The sequence below is a fragment of the Sorghum bicolor genome, chromosome 5, assembly GCF_000003195.3.
Source record: "Sorghum bicolor cultivar BTx623 chromosome 5, Sorghum_bicolor_NCBIv3, whole genome shotgun sequence".
Taxonomy (NCBI): Eukaryota; Viridiplantae; Streptophyta; class Magnoliopsida; order Poales; family Poaceae; genus Sorghum; species Sorghum bicolor.
In genome coordinates this window covers 60,332,134-60,355,454 of record NC_012874.2, presented here as the reverse complement: position 1 = coordinate 60,355,454, position 23,321 = coordinate 60,332,134, and positions in this window count along the sequence as shown.

The following is a 23,321-nucleotide window of genomic DNA, read 5'->3' as shown; positions in this document are numbered from 1 at the left end:
CGATAGATAGATTGATTATTGGGCGTTCCTAGCCCCCGGACGCTCGGATTTAGAGGCGCATCCGGACGCACCTGACGGACGCCAGTAGAGATCTGAGTGTTCTACCCTTACGAGAAGAAGACCTCAACCGCCACTCAGAAAAATGCGAGTGTCCCGTCCCCCACAAGAAGAAAGACCACGCCCGCCCCCACAGGTAGACTTGTTTCGATCCTTGCACGGCCCGTCTCGAACTCTCACGTGGCATAACATCCCGCTGCTGCTACCCCGTGCCCTCCACCGTCCTGTTGTGCCGCCCATCCCCCCGCTGCGCCGCCCATCCACCGCCCATCCCAAATTGCACCGCCCATCCCCACACCCACGTTAGGTGCACCATTCACACTAGGGAGACAACACTAATAGTTGGAAGAAAAAACTTGATTATATAGCCAGTGCACCATTCACCTATTAGTGATGCTCCGCTATCACTATTGGCTCAATGGGTGAACGTTTTATCACTATCGGTTCATAAGTTCACCTGACTTTGATGCTTTGCTATTCAGTGCTGGTTCATAAGTTCACCCAGCAGTGATGCTTTGCTATCACTACCAGTTCAAAGGTTTAGGTGGCAATGACAACCTGTCTATGCCTTTATTTTTGCCAATGTGTACGATGTTGACCCGTTTATCCCCAATCTCTCATCCTTATCACAATGAAGCAAGGCAACTGTCGCCCTTGTCACCGTGGATTCAAAGGGAGACCCAGTTAGTGTTCCTTGCCATAGATGGCGTACCCGTCCAGGCCATTTGCCTCCAATGGTTAGTGATTGAGGCTGTAGTTCCCTCTCATTGAGTGCAACAAGTGTGGGCGCCACACTTTGTTGAAGTTCAAGGTGAAGAAGCAAGACAGTCCCAACTATGACCACATCTTGTATAGGTCTGGATCGCAAGGTTAGGTTTTGTGGTTGTTTTTGTCTTACTTTTAGATATGTCCATGCAAACTTTTAGATATAGAATCATTTTGAAGACCTTAGAATAAAATTACGTACATGATAGATAACAAAGACCTTAGAATAAAATTTATATACGATAACAAAGATCTTGGTATGTCTCCAAAAGGTCAAGATGTTGGTATGTCTTATTCTCAAAATGATAATTCCCCTAAGAGAACAGAATCGATGCATCACTTCACTCAGAAGTATTCTAGGCATCATATTTATATGTTCAAGGAAAGCGTATGACTAAGATGATTGATTGATATGGATTCTGAGTACTAAGTTACAAAGATGATTGATTGATATGGATTCTAAGCACTAAGTTACAAATAATCTCTCGACTCTAGATGTGCGTAAGAGTAATGAAGAAAGGAAGTGTGACATAGATGTTGACGGTGGATAATGCCAACAATTTATAATTGAATAAACATGATAAATGATACAATAGAATGAATCTACATAAGTTTAGGGTTTGAACTGATAGATTCCATGAGTTTTGGTGAATTATTATTTTTTGCAGGATTTTTCGAAAAAACAATCAAGGAGGATCTATTCGTCAAATAAAACAACCGATTTAATCTGCGAAAATCATGAGAGAAGACTCTAGAAGGATCAAGAAGACACCATGCCAATGCGGGCCCCGAAAGAGCCCAAAGTGGGGTTAGTCAGTCCCACCCAAGGGTCAGCCAGCCTGTCCCTTGCGCTGCTTCGCCTCCTGCTTCCAAAAGCTTCCTCCACCGCCTCCTAGAATGCATCTTCACCATGTTTCAAAGTTGGTTTGATCCAAGGGCTCACGTTCATCCCACCGGGCTATATAGTCAGACCCCTATATCCCTCCTGCCTAGAGCAGTCCCAAAACCCTAATTCATATTCTTCTATTAGGATCAAGAGAGGGGTCCCATGAATGGATCTACCTCCTAGAGTTAGCCATCAAGAGAAGATAAGATCTTCATAGGATCTAGTCTTATGAATAGAAATAGAGAGATAAAGAGTGAGGGAAGAGTTTAGAGGATGTGTCGGCCTGTTGATGCTCCCTCTACAGCTTGTACTTCAGTAGATCCAAGTTGTACTTGAGATTGTCTTTGAGATTTCTCTGGTAATCAACTTTTGATCTAAGTTTACTTTGTTTATATTGTTCAATTGTTTGCGACTCATTTGAGTGTTTTATTCCTGCAACTAGAGAGAGTAGAGTATTAATGTTAAGTGTATGTGTGGTGCTTGGGCTTAGGTTAATCATAAAGGTCCCCTATTTTTTTGGATTTCTATGGTAGATCATGGGTGTGATAGACCTATTGAGTCCTCTGTAGTCCACTATTCCATTAATAGGATTGATAGGTTTTATGGTGCTTGTAGAGAAAAAATTTCATATATTCTTTATAAGACATCCGCCAAAGTTGGACAATAGAAAATATAGTTTACCTAAGTTAGAAGTAGAGGATCCATTGTTATCCTTTTTATGCTCCTATTTATCCCAACCTTGTTGCTACTCTTAGTTATCATCCATCTCCACCTGGTTATCACTCCTTTTGTTGAGTTAGATCGCAGTTAGTTTCACACGTTTCCCTATGGATATTATATTTAAAACCTCTGGGTGAAAGCTATAACGGTATCCATGTGCTTGCGGATTAGTCTTTGTGATTATTCTGTGTATTAAAAATATGAACAAGCTTTTTAGCGCCGTTGCCGGGAAACAGTTGCTGAATTAACTTCGAGCCTAGCTAGCTTAACATTTTATCTTTTATTCTTTCTTTTTGTTTTTTCTTTTCAGTATGAATTCCACTCCTATCTGTCTATATGGCATGAGCATGAACTTTAGCCTACCACAAACTTCAGAGCCTATCCTAACATGTAGCTAGAAGCTGCGCCCATGTTTTATAAAAATGATTCAGGATAAACCCTTCTCTAGAGAAGGCAACGAAAACCCATACTCTCACCTACGGGATTTTAAAGAGACCTATGCATGATTGCATATCGCTGGCATTTCTAACAAAACTATAAGATGGAAATTGTTTCCGTTCTCTTTGACAGGTATAGCTAAACATTGGTACAATCGAAACATAGGGAGTACGAAAGGAGATTGGGAAACATTATGCTCTGAATTTTGTTTATATTTCTTTCCCATTAGTAAAGTATCTAGCCTTTGAAGAGAGGTATATCTTTTAGACAACTAGAGGAAGAATCTCTTGGTACATCATGAGATCATTTTAATGAACTCATCACCATTGGCCCAGATCATGCTATTCTAGACCTAATACTTCTTCAACATTTTTTCTTGGGTCTTAGCAAGGATTCTAGGGAATTCCTTGATTTAGCCTCTAGAGGAGCTTTTCTTTATCTACCTATTAGTGAGGCAAGGTCTATGCTTGAAAAGATTATTGAAGCGGCTCCTTGCACTAGCATATATTCTGAGCTCCTCGAGGAAGAGAAGGAATCATCTCCTGAACTAGAAGAGGAAGTTTCGATAGCTAAATCACAACCACTCAAATTCCAAGATTTAGCTATCAACCCTAAACCATCAATACCCTAGTGTGATGTTGGTAGTTTGGACTTCTAGCTTGCTAAGATGCTTGTGAATCAATATAAAACAGATCTTCTCAGAATGGCATCTTTTACAAAGTGTCCTCAACTTCCTTTCCTCCCTAAAGGACATTAGTAAGAATGTAGGGATGGCATGTATAGTAATGCCATAGAAGAAGAGTCAAGACACTTAGAAGTCAATTCTATCTACTCTCCTTCTATGCCCACACTAAATGTCTCACCTAAACCCATTTTCAACCCATCCTTGATCCTGATGATCCTTCTTATGCTCTATCCTAAGTCTCATAATGACCCTAGAACTTCACTAAGACAACAAACTGTAGGAGTTACGAAGACCACAAAGATGACCAAGAAGAGCTACAACAATGCCTGGAATATATTGATAATTGTCTAGAACACATTAAGAATTCATATGTTAGTGCTAAAAATTGGACAGACAAGCACGAAGCCTTATGGTTAGAACTTGGCCAAAATTCAAATGGTGAGCTTAAACCAATCTCTTCAATAAAAATGACTCATCTAAGTTCAAAAACCATAGATGATACCAACCATAGATAAACCAATCCATGGGAAATCTTGGACAATTAAATATCCAATGCCTGTCATAGGCATAGAACCATTAAGACAAACTTTTTGACTATAGACATCCATGAAGAAACACCCCTAGAGCTTGAAATGAGATATTATATTATCGATGAGAATGGAAGCTATTTCACAAACACCTCATCGAATCCATGCTCATATGAGAAATCTCCTGAATTAATTAGTCACTCTAACATTGCCTCACACGAGATTTTCAACCCCCTCATTCTCCCTGCTCATAAGGACTTTAGAAGGGTGGTTGTAGATGCATATGTTTATCATAAATATTGTAGATCTTGTTGTGTGAATATTGAGATAAATACTTAAAGATTCGTGCTGGAGGGAAAACCACTTGACTAATAAGAAACGCAATTCAAAGGTTTCCCAAGGACAAACTTGTGTCCCAATGCAAGCACTTTTAGGAGATAATACAAACTTGCACCTTTCATTATATTGACCTTGTGAAATAAGCCTAGTAACATAGTTGAAAATATTCCTTCAGGTATATTTGTCACTAACCATTCTAGGTCTAAAATAAAAGAAAAAAACTTGAACACCGATGACTCAAGGTATGTCAACCAATTATTATGCAACATTGAATTGTGTCCATCCAAACTTAACGTTACTTTGCAAAATTCTAGCTTGGGGAACAAGCCTCCTTGAAAAATCAAATGCCATGTTGCTAATTTGGTTGTTTCTACATTTCATCCATGTTCAATTTGCTAAAAAACAATCATGTTCTTTCATATCTATTTGAATAAATCTCTATAAGCTTTTATGTTACCTTTGTTTAGTATAGTATATTTAAGGTTTGGAGTATGTTTACACATCTCATAAATTAAGCATGGTGCTTAGCTTAGTAGTGTTGATCTTATTTTCAAAGGGTTTTTAAATTAAGCATGGTGCTTAGGTTAAAAATGCTTTGCTAGATTAAAGTAGACATGGTGTCTAGTTTGATTGTTTGTACCAAGAATATGTGTAGTAGCTACTAAATATTTTGTTAGACTAACTCCTATAGGAAATTTTCAATCCAATCTGGATAAGTCATGAGATGAATTCAAATCAGAGATGAAGGAAGGCAAATGATGAACTCCAATAACTTTGCACAAGAAGAAACAACTCATTCATCATAGATGCAAGAACTACATATTCAACATGGATGGAAGAGGTGTAAGTATCAATGTTCATTCACTTTATCTTCTACTACAAGTTACTATTTGTCTTGAGCTATGCTTGTATAGACATGATAAATAAAATTTATGCCAAAATAATCTCAACACCATCTTTTCATTAGCATAGAAGGAACACAATAAGACTATGGACAAACAACCTGTGTTTCCAAATTGTATATTACTTCAGGTATGTGTTGTCCAGTAATCTGTTGAATGCATAAAAATGAACAAAGTGGAAAGAATAACAAGATCAAAGAATCAAAAAGATGGCATGAAAAAAGGATAATTAAGGAGTGCAACATAGGAGACAAGATGCTCATAAACAACTCAAGTAAGGAAATCTTCAAGTAGGAAGAGAAGACCACTATGAGTCATCTACCCTTCATCACATGGTGTCATCACACTCTAGTGATGAAGGTAACATTTTAAGATAAGTAGTCATTGTTTTCCTCTAGATTTTGGTATGCACATAAATGAAGACACAAACATGTTTGAGTTACAATTTCCCTTGATCCAACTTGATTAACTCAACATGTTTAGATCTTTAAGCTTGTTTCTAGAATTTACTTTCTTGATCCCATAGTCTTAATAAAGTGAGATAAAAGTGTACATTTTAATTCTGGAAGATGAAGTCATAATCATGTAAAGATTGACACATTATGTATAGATAGAAAACCCTTCATGGGTTAAGCAATTTAAATGTTTCCTGCAATGTACTTAAATGCTACATTCATGCTAGTTCTTTAGAAGCATTCATGTTATAAGTAAACAAATTATGCAAACATTAGATTTATCTTATTCAATGGTTGAGGTTAGAAAAGAATAAATAAAAAAAGTGTTATGGGTTTGTTTGTGTTTTTCTACCAACAAGGCCCATGCACTGGATCTCTACCTTGTCTTTAGAAGCAAGACACACTTCAAGCAAAATATGGAGGAGTTTGTTAATTTCCCAAAATTCCACTAGTGAAAATTGTGAACATGCACACTGAGCAAGATGCCACTAGCTTCCACCATTAATGCTCTACTTCAACCTAATAGCCAAGAAAATTACAAGGGTATACAAAGAACAAGGGTGATGCCATCATTAGAGTCACCATTACAAGAGATGCAACCATTAAGGTCTCCATCTCCGAGGCCGAAAGGATGACACATATGATTAAGAGAAAGATTATCCAGTCATCTTCACTCTACTCATGAATAAGAAGGACATCTGTTTGCAACATGCTCTGAGAAAGATCACTCAACTTCTCAATGTTTGACCATGACAATATCCAACTTGGGGGGGAGCATCCCCCATATATCTAGGTAAGTATTCACTTCCCTTTATAGTGTTACTATTTTATAGTTTGCTATATATTTGCTAAATAAATAAAAAGACACATAACAAACAAAACAAAATAAAAATTTAACTTAGCTAGTTATGTATATATTAGTAAGGTGTGATCTTAAATAAAAGGTGTGTCTAGTTTGTTTTTAAGAGTTGAATAAAATATAAATAACTTAGGATAATATCTTAAATGGAAATGATGAATAATTGCTCTATTTTAATTCCTTTCAAGTACCTAGTTTCAGTCTTGAATTCTCTTGAGTTTTGGATAATATTATTTTGACATAAGGACTTACTTTGAACTTGAAACTTATGGGTAGCATATGTGGACATGATATGAGAGGGTCTGGGCTATTGTTTATATTTTTCCTAGTGACACAAATTCTGGAGATTGAAAACACAAAAATATCACATATGAGTTCCTATATGACACCTTGAATTCCCACCAGAGCCATACTTGTTATTTAGGCTAGGAAAACTTCCACATATATATTACTTGCTTTTTCATTGAGTTTTGTCAGGCGTTGTTGATGCCTTATGAGAGGTTTATCATGCTCTAAAAATCAAGGTCACGTACACATCACCTACATATGCACTACTCCTAGTCGCAAACATGCCATTCCATCTAGATCCACCCAAAAATGTTCTACTCCTACTCTGGGAGTGAACACAAAAATATGTTTGTTAGGTTTTCCACCCACCAAATAAATGCTCCAAATACTTGTTGCTATCACTCAAAAATTTGCTGTGGAAAATAGGTATTGGGTTATGCAAAAGTTATTCTTAAAAAAAGAAGAGATAAGAAAAAATCGACAAGTGTGTGAGATATCTAAAACAATAGGTACATTAGATGCTCGCCTGAAAAAAGATGAATAAGATAGCCCCTATTCTCTAGCAAGAGTTTCCAAATTTCAAAAGAGAGATAAGTTTTTCAAGGAGCAAAGTAGAATTAGATTAGCCACCATATATATCCACGTCATATATCCACACACATGCACATCTGGATTTGATTGTATGACTTAACTCTCTTTGGATCCATTATTTAACTTTACAATATATGCTTTGCATGTAGGCTCTAGCTTTCTCCCTACCTACGAACTTCACATAAAGCTTTAATAGTAGGAATAGAAAAGGTATACATCTTTAATGCCTTGGTGAGGATCCACAAATACCACATATATTGAGAGACTTGAGAGTGTCATACATTTGAATCTCTGAGTTTAATTTTATAAACTTATAAAAACTCTGGAACAATGGTGAAACAAAGAGCTTGAGACATAGTGCTTGACTTGATTGTTCTGTCTTTCAGTTGCTCAAGACCCAAGAGAAGGCTAAGAAGCCCCATGGTTAAAGGTAATATGGGATAGTTTGAAGGTATGATCAATTTATTCTAATCCAAAGAAGAATATTTGATTGAACAAATGTGTACTTTGGAGGCGTAAAAACATTATAGCAACTCCTAATCCATTGCTAAAGTTAAGTTTTGCTAAGGGACTAGCAAAGGTTAAGCTTGGGGGAGCTTATCGATGGAGTTAACGTCAATATTTTATAGTCAAATAAACATGCATAGGGACATATTTGAGATCACTAAGAAAGGTTTAAGATTTGAACCAAATTCTACAAGTTTTAGTGAATCTGTGATCTATAATACCTGATTTTAAGGACAAACCTAGATATACACCATATGTGAGTCATAGAAGCCAAATCTCACATATAGCTACAAATGGGGGTAATATCAAAGGACAATGCATAAATTATATAACATACATAGTAAATCAGAGATAACCTCAGGCAGAAAACAACAGAAGATAACTCCAAACTTCGGGTATTAACTTCACTCTATAGGATCCAAACTGACTGGTTGATCACAAGCCTAAAACTCTCCTAAAGTGTGAGGGAAATAGCAAGAGTGAGTCTATGTCGAACTCCACAAGTATAGCAACAAGGTTGTATAGATCCCATAAACTCATGATCAATGTAACATAAATAATATAGAGCATAAAACGGTAAACATGAGCATGTTAACATAACAAACATCATCATCTTTAATGTAGATGTCCCCAAGGCCACTTGTGTCCGTGAGCACGGCTAGTATACCAGTTTATTAAATACTCTGCTGAGGTCGTACATCTTTATCCATGAGTCATGATTTATCCTTTTGCCCGAGGTAGCTAATCTCTTAACTCCCTAGGGACGTCGGCAGGGTTCACTATGAAGCCTTTCAAAGGTTCATCTAACAAGTTAGGGCCGTTAGGTTTCATTAGTCAGTTTGTGTGATACAACCACTCACTGGAATCCATGGTTTGCTATGCCCTTTTGCACCACACGGGTAACCTCTAACAAGCTAGAAAAATATACCCATACTTGACTAAAGCTAAAGCCATTATAGCCTTCATGGTTGTACTATTTATCCCAGGTGATCATGAACAGATAAGTCTTCAAGTTACTAAAAAGTCACTTTATCATTTGTTGCTTAAATATTAATCTAGTCATAAGATCATAGTCACAGAAAGAAAATCAAATGCTATACTTTCCTTGATCAAATTGCTCATGCTGATCCTTCTGGCCATCAACGTACAAGTCCTGATCATCGAAATACTGCTCACCATCTATACTCCATCACCAAACATCAACACATAAGCAAACCAGAGCCAAACATACACAAAACGAACAAAGCTATGACTAGAACAGTACACCAACAGTAGTAAAACAATAAGAAAAGTTTATAAAATGATTCTACACATCGCTACGATCACACAGACGTAAAGTTACTAACATGTAGATCTCGTGAAAACGAACCTAACACATTTTGAGTGGGTCAAATCGGAGTTAAAATGAATATTTTATGAGCTAAATAAAACTAGTGGCAATTTTGTAATTTGTGAAAACGTATTTTTGAATTCAAACGAGGGCTTTTACGTTTTTGAAAGGAGAAAGCGTACTTTAGGATGACGCCTAAGGACTATGGGTTGGAATAGTGAAAAAGGGAGGGTCTCTTTAGGAAGAATGCTAGTGAAGGGGTATGGCTTTATCTGGATCGTTGGATATGGAATGAGCCATGGAGATTAGATCTAGGGGAACTGAGGGCAGCTGCCGGCCAGCTATAGTGCTTCCGGTGGTGGCACCATTGTGAATCTTGCCAGAGTTCACAAAGAAGGCACTAGGAGCCATGTTTTTCGATGGGAAGGGCACCTGGGTGTAGAGGAGCTTCGTGCGAACGCACTAGTGGCAAAATCGGGGGCAGGGAAGACCAAAGGACGACCGGCGCTGCGATTTGGCAGACGGTGAGCTCTCTAAGAACTTGGGCAACCTGATATGTGTGAAACAAAGCATGAATTCACGAGAGGGAAATCTTGGTGGCTTCGCAAACACAGTGCAAAGCTCAGCAAATGTCTTACAATGACCAAGAAGCAATGGCCGTCGGTAATGGCGACGATGATCGGCTCTAGTACCTCGGTGAGATCCAAACAGCGAGGGGACAGCTAGGGCGGCTCCTTGCATTGTGTAGATGGAAAAGGATGTCACAGGGGAAGGTCACGACCTTGTAGGAGGGGTTGGTTGAGCGTATAAGGCAAGGAATCCCGAGTTCCTAGGATTGGGTTGTCCTCCTGGGAGTCCCAATCAAATCCTGCTCCAGGAGGAAGAAGGAAGAGTCACCACCATGTGGGAGCAAGCTGCCAGCGAGAGGGAGAGAGAAGAGAAGGGCGCTGCAGAGCTGTGCCGGAGAGGAATGGGTCGCAAGGTACGCGCGTGCTGCTGGGCTCTGCCAGATAGGGAGAGAGCTGGGCCTTCGGGCCAAAAGCAGTTGCGGGAGTTTTCCCTTTTCTTTTCTTTTGTTTTTTTCAAAACCTTTTCAAAACCATTTAAATATTTTGAATTTTTAGTCAAAACCACTCATCTAAAAAATACAAATGCACCAGCATGAATGCACACAAAAACTTTTCAAAACCATTTAAATATTATTTTTTCTATATTTCATAAGCACAAAAATACATAATGAAATCAGATTGTCTCTATTTGAAAAGAAGCAAAATTTTAGGGTGTTACATGATCTCTATAGGATTTATCCAGGAAACAGACAAGAGGGGTCTAACTGTCAAAAGAAATTATGGAATTCCATCAGACAAATTATGTGGCAAGACTTTAGAAGGTAACAGAGGGCAAACCATCAAAGATGGGCCCGAAAGGCCACCGGAGTGGGCCGCCTGGCCTAGCCTAGAGCCCCCTCGCCTCCTGCTTCCAGAAGCTTCCTCCACCGCCTCCTAGGATGCATCTCCATAGTACCTCAAAGTCAGTTTGATCCAAGGGCTCATGTCACTACAAGAAATCTATCATCCTTTGACATTTGACATTAGTCATAATACATGGAAAATAAGTCACAAGTTGTCATTTCTGACACCAAGTTGACAAAAAATGAAATGTCAAAAGATAACTGTCTTTAATGACCACTTATGACTTTTAGTAGGCAAAGTCATAGCATTATGACTTTGAATTAGAAAGTCACAAACACTTATGACAACTGATTAAGTTTCTTGAAGGTCACCACGTAAGCAAATGCCATGTAGGATTGCTTGCTGAGGTGGCATAGAGTAGAAATGTCATAACTCGCATTGGGCCTGTTTAAATATTGCACCAGAATTACAAATTGAATTGCACCAAATATTGAAACAACCCAATATCACTTGTTACAAGCACCAAATATTGAAACAACCCAATATCCGAATCAGCAAAGATTGCAGTTCTGTACAACAAGTGTAGCTCCTAAATAGAGTTCATAGGAACACTTGGACAGCACAACGAGTTATTGCTTCCACAAAAGAAAAGACTTTGCTTGGAGTTAACATCACTTGTATTCGGGTGATCCAATGACTTACAAGGAGTAGAGTTATAGATTAATTATGCACTCTGCAAAAATAAAATATTATCTTTACTAGTAAACAAGGCTGCCAGATCAATACTTGCAGGACACTTGTAGAAAAATCTATAGACCTTAAAATTTTTACAGACCTCTTGCACTCATTTTGATGTAAATTAGAGACAAATAGGAACAAATGACATTATACTACTTTACTTTGAACTCCTTTCAATTCACTTCAAGTCTGATACTTTAAAGAAAAAAGATATGTTGGTACAGAATTTTTGTTGCAAGTCATTCATTTTTCATTCCTTCCTTTCCTTGTTTAAACTGATCAGATACTACATAACTTGTTAATATCTGTTGCTATCTTTTAAACCTATGAATCCCATCAACCTTGAATGAACGGAACTTAAGATTGGTAACAACATTGAGAGGGTCTACCATTCATTATGCAATGACAGGGATTAAGAAAAATAGACTAAACTTTTGTGTACCAGTCTAAAATTCTGGTTTGAAGCCATAGATGACTCTCCTACACATCATCTTGCGATGAATAGGAATAAGAAAAGTAATTGCACAAAAAAGTGGCACCTTCATCACCTTAAGTTGAGGCGCAGAGCAATCCATTTTTTTGTCCAGAACTTTTCCTTGAGTAGATGCTAGTTTCAACTTTCTAATATCTACACATGGGCAAAAATCATTAACTTTCTCACACTATTGTGTACAAGCTTTTCAGTAATCATGATCTTGTATTCTTATGTTGAGCAGCCATTGTCCAGTTGTTTCAGCAACATGTGTCTTGTATTATTATTGTCTACAATAATGTTGCAGAAGAATGTTAACTGCAACGACACCACTTCATCTTATAAAATGGAATAATTTGTGTACTTACAGTGACACAAATGAAGGTTGACCTAAACCAGGTGGTAAGCTTCCTGTCAGTGAATTATAGCTCAAATTCCTGACCAAACAGAAGATACCACATTAACAACCATGGCTGGATGCCTGGATTGCAAACTGTTAAGTAAAGAAATAAGCCAAAAGGACATTTCCATAGAAAAGAAAGAATTAATGGTAAATGTATGAGCTTGTATGAAAAGTTGAGATCTTGGAAATGTTAAAAATAATAGTTTATAGTTTAGATAATAATAGATACTGAACGTAACCGTGCAGCAGGTCCATCAAAACAAGAAGGCAGTATGATAAATTTACAAAACAACTTATTTTGGACAACTTATTTTCTACAAAAGAATAGTAGAATGTGGTACATATGAATTAGAAACTAATTTTGACCATAAATACAGTAAGGGTCGCCGCCACAGTAAGAATTTTATTAATAATAAAAAAAGGAACAAAAAAAACAACTGAGGAAAGGACTGTACGAAAAGGAAACAGACAATAGGACTACAGAGTACTAATGGTTTTTTTTGGCTGGGGGAGCAAGACTTTATAAATATAGAATATCCAAACGTAGAAAATAATAAGCCAGTTAGCGAGCTTAATCAGTTGAGATGATTAATCAATTGTGAGGGTGAGAGATCTAAAAACTTTAAGAGATGGAGAGACTATAAGCTTCAGAGCCATTCAGTTTTGTGCCTAAGCCTTACTGCTTAACATAACAGTGCTATTCTTTGTCAAATGTTTCATAACAGTGCCAAACACTACTAGAGAACAGACCTTTCGTCGATGTGTCAAATGACCTTTAGTCTCAGCATTTTTGGCGCCCGGGACAAAAGAGATCTTTAGTCCCGGTTGGTAAAGCCAACCGGGACTAACGGTCCCTCCCCAACGGCTCCGGTGTCAGGCGCTGTCGGGGAGGGACCTTTAGTCCCGGTGTGTGTTACCAACAGGGATTAAAGATCTACCTTTAGCCCCGGTTTATGCCACTAACCGGGACTAAACCTTTTGTCCCAGTCTTTGGCACCAACCGGGGCTAAAGGTAGGTGTTTATTCCCGGTTGGCAACACCAACCGGGACTAAACCCTCCCCGCTATAAATTGAATCTCCCTCCTCCCTTCTTCCTCTCCCTGCCCGAGCCCGAGCTCCTTTGTTCTTGCTTGTTCTTCCATTGTTCTTCCTTGTTATTGCTCTCATCTCCGGCGATCGATCCATTTCAACGCTTCTACGCCGTCGTCGATTTGTTTGAAAGGTTGCTAGCTTCATCCTCCTATGTTTCTCACCGCCATATATAATTTCATATTGGACATATGTCTATTTTAATTATTTCATGTTTCCATCTCTCCAATCATCATCTTCTCATGTTTGAATTTTTTTGAACGATGCTAAGTGTGTGCCCGCTAAAAACTAGTATACACAAATCATTACTACTATGTATACACGAATCATGTTAAGTTCTATTATAGATATTATAGGATATTTTTTACTTTAATATGTTCATGTTCTTATTTTAAAATATTAATAATATAATTTTTGTTGTAATTGTTAAATAAATTGTTTTTCACTTTAAAAATTCTTGAAATTAATTTTCTTTACTGATAAAATTATAGCTTTTAATAGAAAATTACAATTCCATGATAATGCAGATAATGGCACACCATTGGATGTACAATGCTGATCACCACTCCAACGAGTTTATTGAGGGCGTGCTAGAATTCCGCAGAGTGGCGGAGCAAAATAAGCGGGATGGTTTTATGTGCTGCCCATGTGCCGTTTATAAGAATTTGAAGGAATTTTCAAACTCAAGAGAAATTCACTTGCACTTGTTCACGAATGGTTTCATGCCAAACTATATTTGTTGGACCAAACACGGAGAGTCCGGGGTTATGATGGAAGAAGGTGAAGAAGAGCAAGCGTACCTTGATGATGTTTTTGCTCAATACTGCGACTTCGCAGTAGAGGACGAAGGTGAAGAAGACGGGGATGCAGGAAACAGTATCGTTGATGATGACGATGCTCTTGGTGATGTCATTCGCGACGTACAGAGAGATTGCGAAAGTGCAAAGGAGAAGGCTAAATTTGACCAAATGCTAGAGGATCACAAGAAGCTACTCTACCTATCGGCCGAAGAGGGACAGAAAAAGCTATGAACGACAATGGAGTTGTTACAGTGGAAGGCAGAGAATGGTATTTCTGACAAGGCAATTGGAAAATTACTGAAGATCCAAAAAAAGATGCTTTCGAAGCCTAATGAGTTACCCACCACTACATACGAAGCAAAAAAGATCGTCTGCCCTTTGGGATTACAAATCAAGAAGATACATGCATGCCCTAATGACTGCATCCTGTACCGTGGCGAGCACGAGAAATTAGATGAATGCCCTGTTTGCCATGCGTCATGGTACAAGATCTTGCGAGATGACCCTGGCGATGTTGAGGATGAAGAACGACCGAGGAAGAGAATCCCTGCCAAGGTTATGTGGTATGCTCCAATAATTCCACGCCTAAAACGTTTGTTCAGAAATAAGGAGCATGCAAAGTTGTTGCGATGGCACAAAGAAGACCGTAAGGTGGACAACATGTTGAGACACCCTGCAGATGGTTCTCAGTGGAAAGGAATCGATAGAGAATTCTCGAACTTTGCAGAGGACGCAAGAAACCTAAGGTTCTCATTGAGTACGGATGGATTTAATCCTTTTGGGGACCAGAGCTCTAGTCATAGCACTTGGCCCATTACTCTATGTATCTACAACCTTCCTCCGTGGTTATGCATGAAGCGGAAGTTCATTATGATGCCGGTGCTCATCCAAGGTCCGAAGCAACCTGGCAACGACATCGATGTTTACCTGAGGCCATTGGTTGAGGAACTCCAGCTTCTATGGAGCAAACCAGGTGTGCGTATGTGGGATGAGTACAAACAGGAAGCATTCGACCTACGAGCATTGTTGTTCGTGACAATCAATGATTAGCCAGCTCTAAGCAATCTTTCAGGACAGACAAACAAGGGATATAATGCTTGCACCCATTGCTTTGGTGACCTTCAAGCTATCTATTTGAAAAAATGCCGAAAGGTCGTGTACCTTGGCCATCGTTGATTTCTTGCTAAGAACCACCAGTTGAGAAAGGAAGGCAAACATTTTAAAGGTACGGTAGAACACCGGTCCAAGCCAGGCAACCGAGATGGGGCAGAGGTATTCGAGATGGTCAAAGATTTGAAAGTAGTGTTTGGAAAGGGAGAAGGCAGCGAACCTGTTCCGAAAGACGCTTCAGGGCGTGCCCCAATGTGGAAGAAAAAGTCAATATTTTAGGAGCTACCATATTGGAAACACCTTGAGATCCGCCACTCCATCGACGTGATGCACCTGACGAAGAATCTTTGTGTCCATCTCCTAGGGTTTATGGGTGTGTTTGGAAAGCCTAAGGATACCCTTGAGGCTCGAGAGGACTTACAGCGCATGAAAGAACGAGACAACATGCATCCAGAGCAGACAGATGATGGACGCCAGTATTTAAGACCTGCTAGCTACACTCTTAGCAATGAGAAGGAAATCATGTTTGAGTGCCTAAGCAGCATCAAGGTCCCATCTGGGTTCTCCTCCAACATAAAGCGTATAATAAATGTGCTAGAGAAAAAATTTTGTCAACTTAAAATCGCACGACTGCCACGTGATTATGACACAACTGCTTCCGGTTGCCTTAAGAGGAATTCTACCTCCACATGTACGTCTGGCCACCGTGAAGTTGTGTGCATTCCTCAATGCAATTTCTCAGAAGGCAATCAATCCTCTTGATCTAGCTACTCTACAGAATGATGTGGTTCAATGTCTTATCAGCTTTGAGTTGGTGTTTCCTCCATCTTTCTTTGATAGCATGACACATCTCCTAGTTCATCTAGTCAAAGAGATTCATATTCTGGGTCCTGTCTTCCTACACAACATGTTTCCCTTAGAGAGATTTATGGGTGTACTGAAAAAATATGTTCACTAGTGGGGTCGGCCAGAAGGAAGCATCATCAAGGGATACGGGACAGAGGAGGTCATTGAGTTCTGTGTGGACTTTATTCCTGATCTTGACCCGATTGGTCTTCCTGAATCAAGGTATGAGGGGAGACTCGGTGGAAAGGGTACAGTAGGAAAGAAAACATATATCAGCCAGGGTGATGATTTATTCAATAAAGCGCACTACACAGTCCTTCGAAACTCCATTGTGGTGGAACCCTATATTGAGGAACACATGGATTTTGTACGATCCGAGAATCCTGGAAAGAATGAGACTTGGGTTACGCGTCATCACATGGAAACATTCGGTGACTCGTTGCGAAAAAATGCCAGGGTGATAAAGATATTGGAGATGAACTTTATTTGTTGGCTAGGCAACCAGCGTGGCACGTCCTCACGTACAAAGGGTACGAGATAAATGGAAATACATTTTACACCGTATCACAAGATAAAAAGAGTACCAACCAAAACAGTGGTGTCCGTGTGGATGCCACAGACACGAATGGGGACAGGCGCACATATTATGGTCGTATAGAGGAGATTTGGGAACTAGACTATGCACATAATTTTAAAGTCCCTTTATTCCGATGCCAATGGGTGAAGATGAAAAGAGGGGTATCAGTCGATAAGGAGTATGGAATGACAACAGTGGACCTCAACAATATTGGATATACAAACGATCCATTCGTCCTCGGTACTAAGCTGAATCAGGTGTTCTATGTGAAAGACATGTCTACAAAACCTAAGAGTGGGAAACAAGATGAGAAAAACACCAACGAGCCAAAGCGACACATCATTCTTACAGGGAAAAGAAACATCATGGGAATTGAAGACTAGTCAGACGTGTCAGATGATTATGAAAAGGATGAACGGATCCCACCCTTTTGTGTGGCCAAAGACCCAAGCATCATGCTCGCTGCAGAGGACACTCCATGGTTACGGAATGATCATAACCAAGGGCATTATGTTCAGAAAAAGTTTACCACTGTGCTAGCTTGATAATGGTAGTGATTTGTACTTGACATCTTGTGTAATATAATTGTAACATTATGTGTAATATAATTGTAACATCTTGATGTGGATTTTGAACTACACTTTGCCAACACTTTGTCAAATGCAAAAATGGTCTATATATAAAATGTAGATCTTGATGAGTGGAGCAATATTGGTATTCATGAGTTTTCCATTTGAGGCCATCCATGGTTCTGAAAATTAGCGTTTCGCTATGAATTTTTTCAAATTTAAAATTGAGTGGTCCAAACTTTTTCAAATGAAAATGTGACCATTAGAGAAAATGTAGGTCTTGATGAGTGGAACAAACTTTGTATTATGAGTTTTCTATTTGAGTCCATCCAGGGCTCGGTCAAAGTGTGTGTTTGTGAAACCCACTATTTTGACTTTGGTCAAACTTGGTCAAATGACCCATCTGAGTACTTCCAATGGAAAAACTTTAAATACCAAGTTGTTAGGTCTCATCAAGACCTACATTTCATATATGGATCATATTTTCATCCGGATAAATTTGATCGAGTCCGAGGCACATGTTTTCAAATTCGAAGACGGGCTTTGGTCAAACTTGGTCAAACGACGGAGAAAATGACTTGGAATGAAAATCTTTTGAATACCAAGTTGTTAGAGCTCATCAATATCCAAACTTTTTACATACACCATTTTTCCATTTGGGAAAGTTTATGTAAACAATACTCACCAAATCTTGAATCTCACACAAACTTTATGAAACTATACGTGGGAAGTGTGGATTTTGAACTACACTTTGCCACCACTTTGTCAAATGCAAAAATGGTCTATATATAAAATGTAGATCTTGATGAGTGGAGCAATATTGGTATTCATGAGTTTTCCATTTGAGGCCATCCATGGTTCTTAAAATTAGCGTTTCGCTATGAATTCCTTCAAATTTCAAAATTGAGTGGTCCAAACTTTTTCGAATAAAAATGTGACCATTAGAAAAAATGTAGGTCTTGATGAGTGGAACAAACTTTGTATTCATGAGTTTTCTATTTGAGGCCATCCAGGGTTCCAAAATCTATCTTACAACTTTTGAAAATTTAAATTTCAAATTTATACACTCAATGTCGCGCAATTGTATAATTATTATTAAAGAAACAAAAGTTTAACGTTCAAATGACCCAAAAACAAAGTATCTGTCTAAAGCCAACAATTTTTTAAAAATTAATTGGCCATTATATTTTTGCATTAACACAATATTCATTATGAATAACATTTATTTTGAATAATATGAAATATTTGAAAAACAATTGTGTTAATAATTTTTATACTGATGAGTAGAGCAGAATAAAATTAATGTGTATTTTTTAAACAATTTTATCAGATTTATTGAATTTTTAATGCATTTAACAATATAAAGAGGAAAAAAAGGAAAAACCAAATTATGGCGCCTAAACTGGCGCCATAAATTGGTGAGAACCCTTTAGTCCCAGGCCGAGCTAGCGCTCGGGACTAAAGGACCTTTAACCCCGGTTCCTGCCGGGACTAAAGGACCTTTAACCCCAGTTCCATCCAGGAACCGGGGTTAAAGGTCCTTTAGTCCCGGACGCTAGCTCGGTCCGGGACTAAAGGTGCCCTGCCCTATAAAGGGCAGGGGCCTTCTTCCTCCTGCCCACTGCGCCCGCGTCCGTCGTCTTCCTCCTGCCCTAACCGCCGCGCGCGCGACCCCTCATCTTCTCCGCCGCCGCTCCGTCGTCGTTGCTCGAGCGCCGCCCCGAGGACGCCCCGCCGCCGTACGCCGCGCTCCCTCTCTCCTATCTTTCTCTCCTTCTCGCGCGCGCGCCCGCCGTCGCCTACGCCGCGCGCCCGTGCCGCCGCCGTACGCGCGCCGCGCTCCCTCCGCGCGCCCGCGCCGCCGCCGTACACCGACAATGTTGCGGGCGGGGGGCAGTTGCGCAGGCCCCACGCCGTACACCGTCGGGCACGCGCGCCCCCACCGGCCGGCGGCGCAGCCGCCAAGCCCCGGCCCCGTGCGCCCGAGCCCGTGGCGCTGCGGCCTTGTTTAGTTCCTAAAAAATTTTGTATTCTCCGTCATATTAAATCTTTAGACGCATGCATTAGGTATTAAATATAGACAAAAATAAAAATTAATTACACAATTTGGTCGGAATTGATGAGACGAATCTTTTGAGTCTAATTAGTACATGATCGGATAATATTTGTCAGATACAAACGAAAGTAGTACTATTCCTATTTTGCAAATAGACGAAAATAAAAACTAATTGCACTGTTTACCTGTAATTTGTAAGATGAATCTTTTGAGCCTAATTATTTTATAATTGGACAATGTTTGTCAAATAAAAATGAAAGTGCTACAGTAGCCAAAAACTGCAATTTTTGCGAACTAAACAAGGCCTGAGAAATGAAAATGAAAAAATATGAATAAACAAAGAAATAACTATAGTGATGTTCACGTAATATATATACGATGTTCTTTAAATTTTTTTCTTTGTTACATGTATTTATTTTTTTCTTATGCTTTGCTCTAGTTATTATTTGTATTACATTATATATTTATTTATTTTCATGTATATTATAGTACCAATTTCTTATAAATCTAGAATATTGCCTCTTCTCAAATTCATATATATTTATTTACTTTCATGTATATTATAGTACCAATTTCTTATTTATTTTCACGTAATATATATACGATGTTCTTTAATGTAATTAGTGATGTTTTATGGTGTATTTAGTTTTTTTCACGTAATATATATTTGATGTTCTATAACATATTTTAGCGATGTTCACATAGTATACATATAGTGTTCTTTGATGTATTTAGTGATGTTCACACAATATATATGCGATGTGATGTTCTATAATTTATTTAGTGATGTTCTATGGTGTATTTAGTAATGTTCACTTACTATTAGTGGTACAATTAGTGCTATAATTTGTGGTACAATTAGTGGTATAAATTAGTGGTACAATTATGATATATTTAATTGTTAGCAAATGATATACTCTAAACCCTAAACCTAAGCCCTAAGCCCGAAGCCCTAAGCCCTAAACCCTAAACCCTAACCCCTAAACCCTAAACCCTAAACCCTAAACCCTAAACCCTAGTTTTATATATTGTTTCCTTGTCAGGTATACACAGTAGTGCTAGTAGTCATGTGTCACATATTTCTGCAGAAATGGCCGATCCGAGAGAACACAAAGAGGAAATGATGAACCTGATCTGCGGTCCCACTAAAGAAGTTTATCACGATGATCGCGAAGGCGATGAGAACCCTGAGGGCATCGATGACTGCTCTCAGTATTTGGTCAACCCGAATGAGCAAGACAATGCTGGCCAGCTGGTCTGTAATATGGCAGTCTCCTTTGTTTTTACAGATATAATTCGAAATAATATCTTGTATTAAATTGTCTTGTTTCTTTCTACATAGCCCTGTGGCTCGACGACAACCACGGGGACCAGCCGGAGAGTACGAGGCCCAAAGAAGCCCATGGAGGGCCGGTTAGTAATCTCAGAATTCGAGGAAGCAACAGGCAAGCCACTTGGACCCCATTCAAGGGCCTTCATGAACCACTTAGGGTACCTTGTCCGGGATAGGATCCCAATCAGTGTCCGTGAATGGAAGGAGAACAAGAAACACCCAGAAATCAGTTATGTCTCTAGACGTGACAAGGAGCTACTCTGGGGTGATGTCTTGCAACATTTCACACTGGAGACAAACGATGAACAGTTGAAGGAAAGAGTCCGAGATTGGTCTATGAAGAAGATGGCACCAATGTTCCAGGGCTATAAGAAGCGTCTATATCAAGACTACATCAAGAAAAACATGACTCCAGATTTCAACTCTCCGAACTATGTGAAGCTACGACCGTTTTGGGACGACTTTGTACGGTTCAAGATGTCTAAAGAGGCTCAGGAACGGGTGAGAAAGAACCAAGAGAATGCCCGGCGCAAGACCTACCACCATATGATGGGATTAGGTGGCTACCAAACCGCCGTTCCTAAGTGGGAAAAGGCCGAAAAAGAGTTAATCGACAGGGGGTTGGTGCCCGAATCCCTCGAGTGGCCTGAGCGCGCGAAGGATTGATTTTTCGCTCACGGAGGCTCACTGGACCTTGAGACCGGAAAGGTCGTGTATGGGGAACGCATCCAAGCTGTTGCGGAAAGATTCCATCAAGCCCGCTCCATCGCTGAAAGTGGAGAATGGTAGCCGAATAGAGATAAAGATGAGTTGACATTCGACCTAGGGAACCCTGAGCACGGTGGACAGAAGAGAGGCTATGGCACCGTGTCGTGGGAACATGCCTTCCCTGCTGATAGGGAAACTTATAGAAGCCGCCAGAGAAAGAAGGAAGAGGACAGGGAACGGATACGCAGATTGGAGGAAGGACTCATAAAGACCCAAGAAGTGGCTCAACGGGCTCTTGAGCAGGAGCAAGCGCTGAAGGCCACAATGGATGAGAAAATTCAAAAGGCCGTGGAGGAAGCTGTAACTTCCCCCCTCCAAAGCTTGTCACAGCCACCGGCCGCCAACATCAGCCCTTGCTCAGCTCATCTAAAGAGCAGTTTTGCTTCTACGGAGGCGCCTGCGAGGCAAGTTGATGACGTAGGGCTGCGATTCCCGGTGGATGACGTCACCGCTCCGTTGACGTCTTGTGAGCTCCATATTTTGGAGGGCGATGGCACAGTAAAGGTGGCTACCGGTGTCGTATCTCCTATCGACCCCACCAAGACACCAAGGATCCACTCTGTCCCAATACCAGCCGGATATGCTTGTGTCTCGGTGGATAGAGTGGTCAGAGGCCGTGAAAATGTGCCTCTCGATATCGAAGGCGGTGATGGAGAGAAGACACTTGGTGAAGCGGAGAAGACATTCATATGTTGGAGGAAACGGTACATCATTATTCGTGGGGTGCCGCCGCCACAACCGAACCCTAGCAGGTGCGGATTATTGTGGACGCTACTGCTTTTTCTATAATTATATACTGTATCAAATTATATTTAGTCATGTATACATATACCTTATTTGTTTTTCTTCAAATCCAGGTCCTCCCCCCACCGAAGTCCGTCTGTCCATTCACCGCATGACCATAGTGCCGTGGGACACGACGACGACGACGTACAAGAGAAGGCCGCATCCCCACCACCGACCGCCACATCTCCTCCACGAATGAATCCAACGCCGCCCGCGGTCGAATCTCCTCCACAACAGCAAGCTCCACCTGCGCCGCTGCCTCCGCCAATGCCGACAACGGCCGCCGCCTCATCGGCACCGGCTGGTGCTGCATCGAGGAGGAAGAGGTCGTCTGCCGAGACACAGAGATCACTCCAACCACCTGCGGCAAAGAGGAAAGCTTTGAACACGAAGATCCTGAAGACGACCAAGCTTCCATATGAGAAGACCGATGAGGAAGTGCTTGCTGCAAGCAAAGCAGAAGTCAAAGCATTCTTTGAAAAATGCAAAGCTAATAGAAAGCAGAGCAAGAGCCGCCATACCTAATGTATCCTCGTTCAAAGCTACGTCAAGTGGTGTAGAAAATTACAGACGCGAACCGTGCTACGAGTAAACAACCAGGGTCAACAATATCAGACTATGACCGTACTGTCCTAAAGAAAATCAAGGCAGACAAAAGAAAAGTCCAGCAAAAAGTTGCATAGCTCGGCGAACAAGCGCAACAATCAGTTCAGCCACTAGTGGTTGCGAATGAGTACGGTTCAAACGCTAACTTGCTGGCAATGACTATACCTGCTAATGTGGACTTAGATGAACTCGGGAATTGGATGGAAGAAACTGCGCTGCCCCTAGAAGCACTTCTAGGGCGTACCGATGCGCCAATCCACGGAGGTGTCGATGACTATCAGAGTCGGTACATTTACGGCAGGAGTATGTGCCACCCTGAGAAGGTATGAGGACTTGGTACGCAAATATACAAGCTGCACGAGTACTGCTTGAGAGTCAACTCAAAACATATAGAAGAAGAATTGATT